At 38.5% G+C, this 11842-nt stretch overlaps 1 protein-coding gene across 1 annotated transcript in view; it reads left to right on the top strand.

Annotated features, from left to right (window-relative positions):
• Positions 1-707: 707 nt before the first annotated feature.
• The window catches only part of TSPAN8 (tetraspanin 8), a 31428-nt gene continuing 20293 nt past the window's right edge, over positions 708-11842 (top strand). The window contains exon 1 of the mRNA XM_066184583.1: positions 708-727. The gene's annotated coding sequence lies outside the window, so the exon portion shown is untranslated. The remainder of the gene's footprint in view (positions 728-11842) is intronic.

The raw sequence follows: 11842 nt of genomic DNA, 5'->3' as shown, positions 1-11842 counted from the left end.
AAGATTCTGATCTCAGCAATAGCTAAAAACGAAGAGCTACATAACAGGATGAAAAGAGAAATTCACACCCAGTCTATTACTGGATTAGGTGTTTTATGTTCTCACTCAGTTTTCAGCTTGTCCCATGATCAAAAAAACAAAAAAATTCCGCTGATTGCACCAGCCCTTAAGCCATTCATTGGTAATGTGGGTTTTCCTGTTCCTTTCATCTGCTGCTGGAGGATAACACACGAAGGCAAAGAAAACACTCTAAAAACGCCAGATGAAAATCCATCCTCACAGGGAGGTCAGACGCGGCTGTTTTGTCCTCTGCTAAGTAATTCCCGGCAGGACTTTCCCACCTGGACTGGTGGGATGCCAGTTCAGGGCTTCCTTCTGCCATCTTCTGCCCCTTGGCAGTACTGCGAGCCGGGAACAAAAGGTTCAGCCTCATGCACAGGTCTTCGGTCTGTGGCAGCAGGACCCGGGCTTTTGCTCAAGGTTAGATGGTCTGATCATAGTCATACATCAGGAAATAGCTGGAAATAACCTGTTAACAACAGTAATTATGCTTTACGGAAGTGATGCTCTAAAATGCTTTTAGGTAACCCTGTCTGAGCACGCGCATTAAGAGAATAGCTCACATTTGTAAGAAAATGTTTTTTCCCCTGAGGTTTTTTCACCTTGACCTTGTGGTGCTAGCTGTCCCCACTCCTCTAGAGGAAGAAGCCTCACCCATCCCAATCAGGTAAGATGCCCAGCGTTTTTGCAAGACAAACAAGAGGGCATTCAAGGAAGAAAGCGAGAAACCACCTACTTTCACACTAGTTAGTAGATGGCTGCACACTCCTGTAGATGCTCAGGTGTTTTGCTTCCTCATTAAAAAAACCTAGCTTCCCTTGCCCCGCTTTTCTTTTAAACTTTCAGACTGAAGGATTGCAGTCAGTAAGGGGTAAGACTACTCTGTGGATACCTCCCAAGACTGCCCCACTTCAGTACAAGTTAGTCCCTGTTGTAACTGGGTGTGTTATGAATATTTGAGAATATTTTGCATAAATAAACAGGGCATTGTTTAGTTTCTGCTGTATCCATGCACCATACTGTCAGCTATCTCACAGCATCCGGGTTTTACATCGGTATTCTGCTACATTTCTTTTCTTATCAGTTAGTAAGTAACGTTTTCACCTTTTGAGAAAACCTCAGCAACAAGCTATATTTACACACATATTCTGCGAGGCATTTGCTGCTGACATTTAAACAAAGATAACAGCGACAGCTACCAATTTATGTTCCTGCTGTTTGTGTCTAAGATACAGCCTTACCCAAGAAGGAGTTCAGTTATTTTCTGGTTTTTCCTAAGAAAAAATGATATAATTTTTATTTATTTTTCTCATATGTTTATATCGATTTAATATTTTCTCATATGTTTTTCCTCATCTCATTTTGGCCCTAGATGTGTCTCTTTCTTGTCTCTTCACAAATATTTTCTCAGAAGTATAAGGTTAAAACCCCATTCACCTCTGACTTGGAGTTATGGACGTGGAAATCCCTTCCCTGCCAATTTCTCTGAACAACTGCTTCTAAAAGTTCAAATAACGGCTTTCCTGGCAAAATCCTGCTTCTCATTTCCCTTCTTTTGTTGCCTTTTTGTCCTTCACAAAATAATTAATGCTCTCTGTTCTGCTTTCTCTTACCTTCCACCAATCTTTATTTAATTTTTGACTTTAAAAATTTGTTTTGGAATAGAAAGGTCTTTCTCTTAGCTCTTTCTAACAATCTTGTGTACTACATTTTATGAATGGTTGTGACTTTTACAGTCTACAGCTTATTTGGGTGTGTGATTTTGCAGTGGTAAGGTTTTTAGTAAAATTCTTCTCACCACAGATGTTTAGCTAAGTAAAAAGCTGACCTTTTTTTCCAGTTCTGCTTGGGCTTCCTTTCATGTGTTAAGCACATCTAATTAACATTGGCACATTAATTTTGTCGTAAGGGTGGAGACAATAAAAACTAAGTAAACCTTGATTAAAATCTCAAAATACAGGGAGGTTTTGGTTTTGTTTTGTCATCATACTGGAGTTTATTTTAACAGAAAACAATTTACTTGATCAAATCTTTTGGGGTGTTCTTAACCTGTAAGGTTTGCTTTCTTGCTTATGAATACAAGTACTCTATCTATCTATCTATCTATCTATCTATCTATCTATCTATCTATTATTATTATTAATAATAATAATAATTTTATTTTATTTTATTATTTTGTGGTTAGGGGCAGTCTCTGTGCAGTTCTGAGCAAGATGTAGGGTTTATTGTATCTTGGTGCCCAAATAGGCCAGGTATCAATGAACCTTTCCAAGCAAGGTGTCAATGAATTTTTCCAAGAATACAGAGCTAGTCACTGTGAGTTAAGCAGGGCTCTGACACTGCACAAGTCCAGGACATTTTCAGGGCCGAAGTCTGAAGTAATGAAAAAACACAAGTAAAATGATGCTATTTACACACTGAAGAATATGATATATTTAACAGACAAAACCCTCCAAGAAACCAGTGAAAAGGTATAAAACATTGTGAAAAAGTTATGTTTAGTTTACAGTTGCTGGAACAATACTATCTTATTAGAATTTGCTAGAAGATGTGGTATCAATTTCACCTTAGTAAAGAAGCTGAGCATACCCTGGAAAAAGAGAGTTAAGTAAAAGAACATTTTGTTTGCTGCAGTGTAGATTTTCCTTCCTGTTTCTTCAGCAAATGTGTGCATTATAGTACACATCATATTTTAATTTAAATAGTAATGTGCCAGGCACCAACAGTTACACATCATTACACACAAGTTCTTATCTTCCCTCAAGGTGTGTTAGTACATGATGTGTAATGTATATGTGAGCGAAGTCTCCATCATTGCATGAGTTTCACATGCCAGTTATTGTTATCTACAAAAATTATTTATTAACAGAATAAGGGAGGAGAAAGGTAGGTGCAGTTTCAAATTACTTTTGCTTAACTTCCGGTTGCATGACTCACAAATGGAGGGGTGTGAATGTGTATCTAAAGCTGTGCTTAATTTTTCTGTCTCTGTTCTCTGCTCATAGATTACTGTGTAGCACAGCCCTTGTATAACCCCATCTCTCTTGATTTCTCTTGCCCTAAGTAGCCCACAATATTCTTTCTTCCCCTGATTTCCCCAGTATTTCCCGGTCATTTAGTCTTTGCCCTGTTCTCTCCCCTACTCCTGATGCTGGAGCCGAGCATTTGGTTTGGAGAAATGTCGGGATTGCAAAAGTCTGCTTTGTGTGCAGCAGTCAGGGTATTGCTTGGCCATGCCCCAAAAGACTTTTTGTAACCAGAGCTGGAGCCAAAGTAGTTATACCAATTTGGCAAATGTAGAGGATTCTTCTGTGCACCAAGTACACTGGGATTGCTCTTTAACTGCCTTTAAGTTTCCTCATGAAATCTGCAGTGACGCCCAAACAAGCCTAATGTGGTTAAGAACTCAGTCCAATGATCTCACATCCTCCACTGCAGTTGAAGGCTCATAAACACATTTTGTCTGTATTGGTATGCTGTCACAATTTGGGAGACACATTGCCTGGAAACACAATAGTTGGTTATGAAAGTCTAGTTTGATGCTGAGAGATCACAGCCAGATGTTACATTCCAGTAATCAAAAATGAGTTATTGCAGGAACGAATAAGAAGTAGTGAAATGTTAATTTTATATAGCTCTTTTTTTTTCTTTTTCTTAAAAACCTGATTTATTTTTATCTTTAAAACCAGGGACTACTCAGAAGAGACAATGGTGACTAGGAGAAGAAATCCAAAGAACAGTAGAATAAGCAGAGCTAGTTATAGGAGACACTTCATATTATTCATTAATTTAAGATGTATATCTGATTGCAGAATGTATTTCTGATTACATGCATTAAGCATAACAGAGATCCAAGAAATGATCAATAGACTGTACAATCAACTGGTGCAGGAGTAAAGATGGATATTAGAAGATATGGTAGATAAAATGTTTCACAAAAAATTCAGAATTTGCCGTTACCTGCTGCACAGGGCAATCTCAAGGCCATTTTTCCAGGTTAAGTTGCAGAATAAATGCAGAAATGCAAGAGCTCTTTTCTATCCCATCTCTATAAAGCATGTGATGGGATGCCAGACGGGACTATCTGTTAAACCAGAGAAGATGGAGATCAACGGAAGCACTCTATGGTGGGTAGGGAGATGCTTAAAATAGAGATGTAATCAGATAGTGATGAAAGATAAGATGCTGTCATTGAAGGAAATTAGTTCATAGAGGAACAGAGCAGAAGCAGAAAAGGGATCTTTATTTTAAAATATTTTTCCTATAGTGTGGAGAATGGGAGAACCTGATGGGAAATGATTATGACATAAAGGGTTGAATGATGATCAAGATAGGAGCAATCAAGATACGGAGAAAAAGCTGAAAGGCCTGAGGCCTTGAAGATTAGAATGGGATGAATTTCTGCAAAAATATAATGTCAAGTATTTATCTTGGACAGTGATAAAAAAACCCTTTGTGTCATAAACCAGAAACTAATCTGGTAAAATCTGAGGATGGGAACTTGGACATATTATTTACCAGGACAAGTATGTATTATTGCTGTGATACAGACAAGAAAGACAGCTAAGGTCAGGAGAGCAATTACATGTAGAAACAGGGATGGCTATTGCAGTTTTTCAGACTTTACCTGGAATTCCATACCCTTCGTGGGGCTCCCTTATTCAGGAGAGATGAACTCAAATGGAAATGATGCAGGGAGACAGAGTAGGGTTTGGCATCTTGTGAGGAGAAACTAGGAGAATGTGGCATCTTTTGGACAAAGCAGTCTTTCAGTTCACGAAGGTCTTACAGAAAGGAAGTAACTATTTAGGCTAAAAGACGTAGTTGTAAGAAAAGACAGAAATCAAGTATATAAATGTAAACTGGCCATGTGCAAATTTTAGAATGGAAGTTAGAAAAAAGTTCCTAACCAGAATAAGATGAGGAGTAGAGGAAGTGGAGAAAACAAACTGCTAAAATGGAAGATAATAAAAAAGGATATAATATGATATCTGCACTAACAAGAGAATGCCTTATGTGACTCAAGAGTACTCACTAAACTCAAAGGCAAATTTCTTAAATTAAAAATTATATTTTTATGGTTCATGAAATCATCACAGTTGTGGCAGTGAAGTACAGTCTAGCTAAATGAGGCTGGATTCTTATGTTCAGGTGATGAGAGAGCATTAAGATCATCTATTCTGCAATTTAATGTAATACAGCCCATAGAAACCTACTCATTCATTTTGCCCCAGGCTCAATGCCTCTCTTTGATCTAAAGCACATATTTTCAGAAAGGTATTCAGATTTAATTTAAGTGCTTCAAGTAAAGTAGAATCCACCACATTTAACAGCAACTTCTATTGAAACTGCAATGCAGATGGTTTGAGAGAAGAGCTTTTGACCTTCATGATTCTTTCCTTTTCATTTGCCATTGTTGACAGGTTTTATGAGGAAATACATCAGACAGATCGTTGTGGAAGATATTAAACTTCCTACATCTATTCTGATCTGATGAACTCCTTTTCAATATTTTCAGGAGTTAATGGCCTGTAGTATGTTTCTTCTACTACTAAGACCAATTTCAAAATCAGTGAAGTTATTCCCATTTATACCAGGTAATAATTTGATCCTCTATGTATATGATTAACAGACTTCCTGGGATGAGTAAATATTTTCTAAGTAACCCAACAGAGTGGAAAATATCTATAACCTATGTATCTTATATCTTATATATAACTATAGCTGTATAGCTATATATCTTATCTCTGAGTAAAGCCAGCCGACTTTGGTTTATGGTATGATTTGTGTAATGCACAACATTTAAATTCTTGCACAGATAGAAATCTTTTAGGGTAATACTTCTTTTCTTTAATACTAGCTTCTTAAATTCAGCATATAATCTAAGATGACCTTTTTAACTCAGTCTAAAGAATTTATCCCTAAAAAAAAAAAAAAAAAGATATTCTTGCCAAAAAAAACCAAACCATCTCACCTGTTTTATATACTTATAATGGATCACCTTCAGGTTAGAAAACTATTAAGAGGCTGTCATTAAATGAAAGGGATCATATTTAAAAAGTATGGAAAAGAAAAATTCTCATGACAGGGTGTTCTGGATGGCTGTTACAGAATAAATTTGGAATAGTGCAGGGGTAAGACTAAATTAACCATCACAGCAGTACTCAGATGCAAACAGACATGTGATTTCTGTGTGATTGGGTGAAAGGGCAGGAGAAAAAGCCTTTTAGATCTGTGAATAAATTTGACTCATGAAGAACTGTGCACCCCAAAACCCAAGAATGGAACTAAATACAAGCATAGTTATGTAGTGATTAGAGTCATGGTTATTCTTCACTTGCAACATTTTAGTTTGATGGTAGTATTTCCCTGACACCATTCTAAAGGTCTCAGGCACCATGGAGCACCCTGGAGTGTGTGCCCTGGTGGATGCTCACATTATATCTGACATCTTTAGCAACAAGCTTATTGTGTGCAGCACTGTGGTTATGCCTTATTTTAGTACTCAAAGACTCTTTGAAAAGCAAAATATCTTTGATGCCAGATTTTGAACTAAAACCAAAATCAAAATCCTTTGGTAAAAGTCCTTCTTTTTTAGGTATCGTCCAGCACACTGTCAAGTATGTCTTCTGTAAGGATAGTTTGAATATTATTAATCTGTACTACCGTGCTATGAAAAGAAAGACAATGTGTCCAAACTCTGTTTTTAGCTACAGCAGTCAGCACAGACATCTGGAGGTCAAGTATTTTTAGAGGTCTGACTTGGATTAGAGTTTGACCCTCATGTGCATGAATCATCACAAGGATTAATGAAGTGTATAAAGTGTGTGTGCTTGTTGATCTCGTCTATGGATTCAACAAAGGAAGAAATTCTTCACTTTGAGAGAGTGAATGGTTTATCAAATAGAAGACACAAATCCTAGACTTAAGCTGATGAGAAGCCTACAGCTCAATAGAAGAGTGTCTTTTATTATCTGAACTGCAGCAACTGTGTTCCAAGGAGCAATGACATGAAAATGATCCTGTTTTACTTTTAGTTGTGAAGTTTTGTCCCTTTTCTTTTTAAGGTATTCTCACCTCTGATTTAAATATTATCTATGAAAACGATTCTATTTTAAATTTAAAGTAGAGTTTCATAATTTGCATTTATTTTAGTTCACACTTTCTGTAAGTTCCTCTGGCTCATGCCATGAATATAAGCATGGTTGCTCAAGATTTGGCTTTGGCCAAATACCTTCAAAGGGGCAAGTAGTTCTCAGATGACATAAAATGAGGAGTACACCAACTGAATTTTGTCTTGAGTTTTTCCATCAGCACTCTAACTGACAGAGGTCTCTGCTGTTCCAGCTATCCACCCTGGCACGATACTCTGAGGCAGAGTAGTTCCCCAAAGATTGTCTTGCATGTCCTTGAAGAGGAGGATTTTAAATTTTCAGAGTTAGCTCTAAGACCAACTGTATGCAGAGCTTTGAAATTCTTCATGGATGGCATCAATAAAAGGCTTGTCTTCAGATGCTCCTTCCCTGTGGTATTGTAGTGTTTGTCAGATAATGAGTCAAAGGGATCAGAGAGCAAGTAAGAGAGCACATCGTGACCTACAAAAGCCTGAGTTGGTCTCTAAGAACTTCTACAGCTACAGAAGCCCCAGGATTATTCCAGCATGTATATTTTTTTCTTTGTCTCTCAGTAAAGGAAGGTCTTGGACACCTCTTGTAGCACTGAAGAGACTCATCTTTTGGCAATAGCCAGGACTATCCCCATTCCATGATCAGAGGGAGGTAATCCCAGATAATTTGTGGAAGAGGAAAAAAAGAGGATCTATTTTTACAGTAGTGGTTAACATTTGAAGCTTAGTGCTGGATGGTTCTGAGATTCCTCTGAAAGGAAAGTTCACCACTCTCAGCTCTGATTACAGGCTTGAGAGGCCAGCAGTCCCTCAGCATGGGCTTCTTAGCTTTTCTGAGGAGGAACAGGCTCTTTACAACATCTTTCTTCAATGGCTTCAGAAGGAAATTAGTTTTTAGTGCAAATGTAAATCGCACATGTGCAAGTTATAATTCTGGATCACTGCCAGTAGGTAAAGTCTCTAACTGCTATTTGGTAGTTACGATAAAGTTTGCAGTAATACTCTTCAGTTCTCTTCCTGTCCTTTCAGCTACAGAAAAAACATTTGGAAAGCAAAGAGTCTTTTTATGTATAGAGGGGATAAATGAATAGCACTTGCGGGACAAAGATGAATGGAAATTGAAATAAGAGTTTTTTCAACAAATGTTTATAGTCTGCAAATGACAGAATTTTCATATTCAAGTTTTGTGAAAAAACAGCACTCGAGTAGGAATAAGAGTTTTTTGTGTGAGGGGATTAAACTGAAAAAGCAATACAAGTGTCTGTATCAGAAAAGACCCCAATGCCCACAAAGTGCTGCAGAGAAGCAGAGTTTAATGTTAGTGGGATTGTGAAGGTCAGTGAGCAGATGAGGGTTGATGGAAACTCCTCTCTGGACTGTGAAAAGACCATAGACATCTGGTAGAATACTCCCAGAGGATCTCTGAGTTCCAGGGGGCTGTGAAGCCTGTAGTTCACTTGCTGTGCTGTGTTATTTTGATAGCTTCACTTTGTCTACAGCAACTACAGAAAAATAAAGAAGCTCCCATTCAGCTTTCAGAGCATGGATGTTTTATCTCAAATGAAAGTTAAAGAATTAATAATGTTGAAAGCTAAAGCTTACTTACTTATATTAGTTTTACTTACTTACTTATATTAGTTTTTAAATTTTTTAATGTTTGCCAAACAGAGGTATGCGTCACTAAAAGAGGGGACTGAGTGTCATATTATCCTGAAATAGAAGAAATATGCTTGTCAAAATAAATATCAAATCTGCATTTTTTGAGAAAAATTTCACAGCAGATGTTATGGACTTCCTGTGTACTAATTCTAAACATAACTAGTGACCACATTGCCTGCCCGCCTGTATTATGTGGAATTTTCATATAAAGCATTAAGAATGCATCTTTACAGGGAATGATAAAATTATAGTTACATAACTCATGTCTATAAAAAACCAGAATGACCTAGTTCTCATTTTCTAACCGATAAGTATCTGGTTTTGGACCACAAAATGACAGTATACCTGTCTGGGCCTCATGTCACTGGGACACTTCCCACTCATGGATGGAGGGCAGCAGGGAAAATTCAGAGAGAAAGTGTCACATTTCTCTAGCAAATTTATTGCTTTTCCTTAGAAAAGATATGGCAGGAGAATGGTTAGTTATATTATTTCAAATTTGCACTCACAGTGCAAATGAGCCTCATAAGCTTCTTTTGATTTACATAGGCATAAAAAAAAATAGAATTATTTCCTGGTGTTTAGACCTGAGCATGAAATACGCATGTCTTCTCCAGAAAAAACACTCCTAGATAAGCTCCCCACCCTGACTGAAAAAGAAGGCAATATTCTAGACATGCATGTGAAACTTTTTGATTCTGCATTGACAGAGGCTATTGTCTGCATTTTAAAGGCATCTTTCTTCACAGCAACCTGTTCTTTATGACACAGCCATTTTCAAGGTATGCTGAAAATGACAGGGGTCAAAAATACCACCCCTTAGGTAAGTCACAGCTCCTGTACATGAAGCCCTGCCTATATAATACAAACCTACAAGAAACCTTTTCAGTATGGGTTCTTTAGTAAGCATTTTTTTAATGAAGTTAGACTTAATAATATACTTACAGTCTAGATAGTGAGGCCCTTACTGACACTGATTATCATGTTAATCCATGATGAATTAAATTTGAAACCACCAAAAGATTTTAAACTTGGAGACATACAGTTTAAATGAATCCTGACCACGTGCTGGGAAATAGGAAATCCCTGACATAAGCTCTGACAGAGAAGAAGAGCTTAGTTCATCAAGTGCAAAAATGAGCTAAATTATGTAAAGCAGCAGTAAACAAGAAGGCCTGGAGAGGCAGGGAGAGTGTAAAGAGAAATATGTGAATTAGGTATGCGAGTTTATTCATACTTAAGGACTTATTTTACTTTAATACTAGCCAAGTATCACTCAAAGCTTAAAGATATGTATTTCAGAGAGTTTTCAGATGAAAGGCTCAGAAGAAAACCTGTGGTGTATGGGAAGAGAAGGCTGCGCCCTTTGGAGGCAGAGTGGATCACAAGCTGCTTGAGGTATGTTTTCTGGAAGAGTTGGTACTTTAGGGGAAGTGAGAGTGTTTGAGACCCTAGACCTTGCTAAAACAGGAACATATGAGTGCTGTTGGCACCAGGCCATGGAGAGCCTGGGTCGGAGTTTAGCACAGAGCTGGATGGGGATTTTCTGGTGAAACTTCTGTCAGAATAGAAACTTTTTGTGAAGACAAATATCCCCATTTAAACTCTCTCCCTGAGGACAAGATATACATGGCTAATATGGAAAATGTGGTCGGAGGAAAGGTATAACACACCTTATGGCCAACAAACTCACCTGGTCCACAGAAATGCCTGTGCCCTCTGAGGGCCTCTTTTGGTATGAGGGATATTATACATCCACACTGCCTTTCTCCAGGCCTCTGAGGAGAGGAAAGCATCAGGGTAACCCAGATATACATTTCCCAGCCCAGAGCTGGGGCTAACAAGACAGATAATAGGATCTGCCTGCTCCTGTGTGTTTGGACCTGTCCTGGATGTCCAGGTTTGTTTTGATGATCAGGCCCCTGCCTCTTGTGAGCTGGGTTGGTTGCCAACTCAGTTTGGGCTATATCTTTCATATAAAGAGTTTGTGTATCTCTTGGCTGGAGTGCAGAAGATCGTAGTCATCCTGAAAGAAGTGTTTACGTAGCTAACAGTTACAAGCACCTCTTATTTAAAAATGAAAGTAAAAACCCTATCAGACAAGAAATCAGTTCCCAGTAGGACACTAACAGGAGCCCAGTTCACTCTTGTAGCCCATAGGAAGCAGAGAGGCTTCAGATCCTGTTCTGAGACACAACACTGCTCACCATTGTACAGTTCAGGGTGTGGTAGAACAGAGGACAAGAAAGGAAGGAAGTCAGTATTTGGCAGAAAGAGGTCACATCAGATAACTTTCCGGGTGGATTATACCTTGTTCTGAGCTGTAACAGGGGTGGGGCTGGGGTCAGAGAACTGCTGAGCTGTAATCAATCAGTGCCTCTGAAAGAATGGGCTTGCAGCTTTGGGCTACACGTCTTGCTATGGCAGCTACATAGCTTTGGGTGAGGGCAAATCCATCTCATGGCAAAACTTCTGCACACATGCCCAGTGTGCAAGATAACTGAGACCAGACCCTCACTTCCTGTTCTCTTTTCCCCCCAGTTTTTGCATCACTTTAACAGAACAAAGAAGTTCTATAAACAAGACACATGCCCTTCCTTCAGAGAACTCTAAGAGCAAAAAGTGTCTGCTGTGGAATAGAGATGCTGTCCCATTGAGGAAACTCCAGCATGGAATCCATCTCATATGTCTTCAGATTCATGCATTCACTTTTTGGTCAGTGGCAAGAAACAGGCAGTTCAAGGGCACAGTTCACCTGTCCTGTTTTCATGTCTGCTTTAGGATAAGCTTAATCACTCCTTAGCAGTCTCCACTCCCTGGAAGAAGCTGTGAAGGCACACTAGACAGCTGATACTGCTCCCAATATACATGCCTAACACTGGTTGAAAACACTCCTACTGCTTTTCATGTGGTCAGTTGTACTATCAACCTTGGACTCAACCATAGTTATCTAACCTTGTGAGGCATGGAAGTTTCCAAAAAGTTTATGCCCTCATG

Source organism: Chamaea fasciata, unplaced genomic scaffold, assembly GCF_029207755.1.
Source record: "Chamaea fasciata isolate MVZ Bird 193981 ecotype frontalis unplaced genomic scaffold, bChaFas1.0.hap1 SCAF_5, whole genome shotgun sequence".
NCBI lineage: Eukaryota > Metazoa > Chordata > Aves > Passeriformes > Sylviidae > Chamaea > Chamaea fasciata.
Note: the sequence above shows the minus strand (reverse complement) of the source record. Positions and strands in the feature narration are given on the sequence as shown.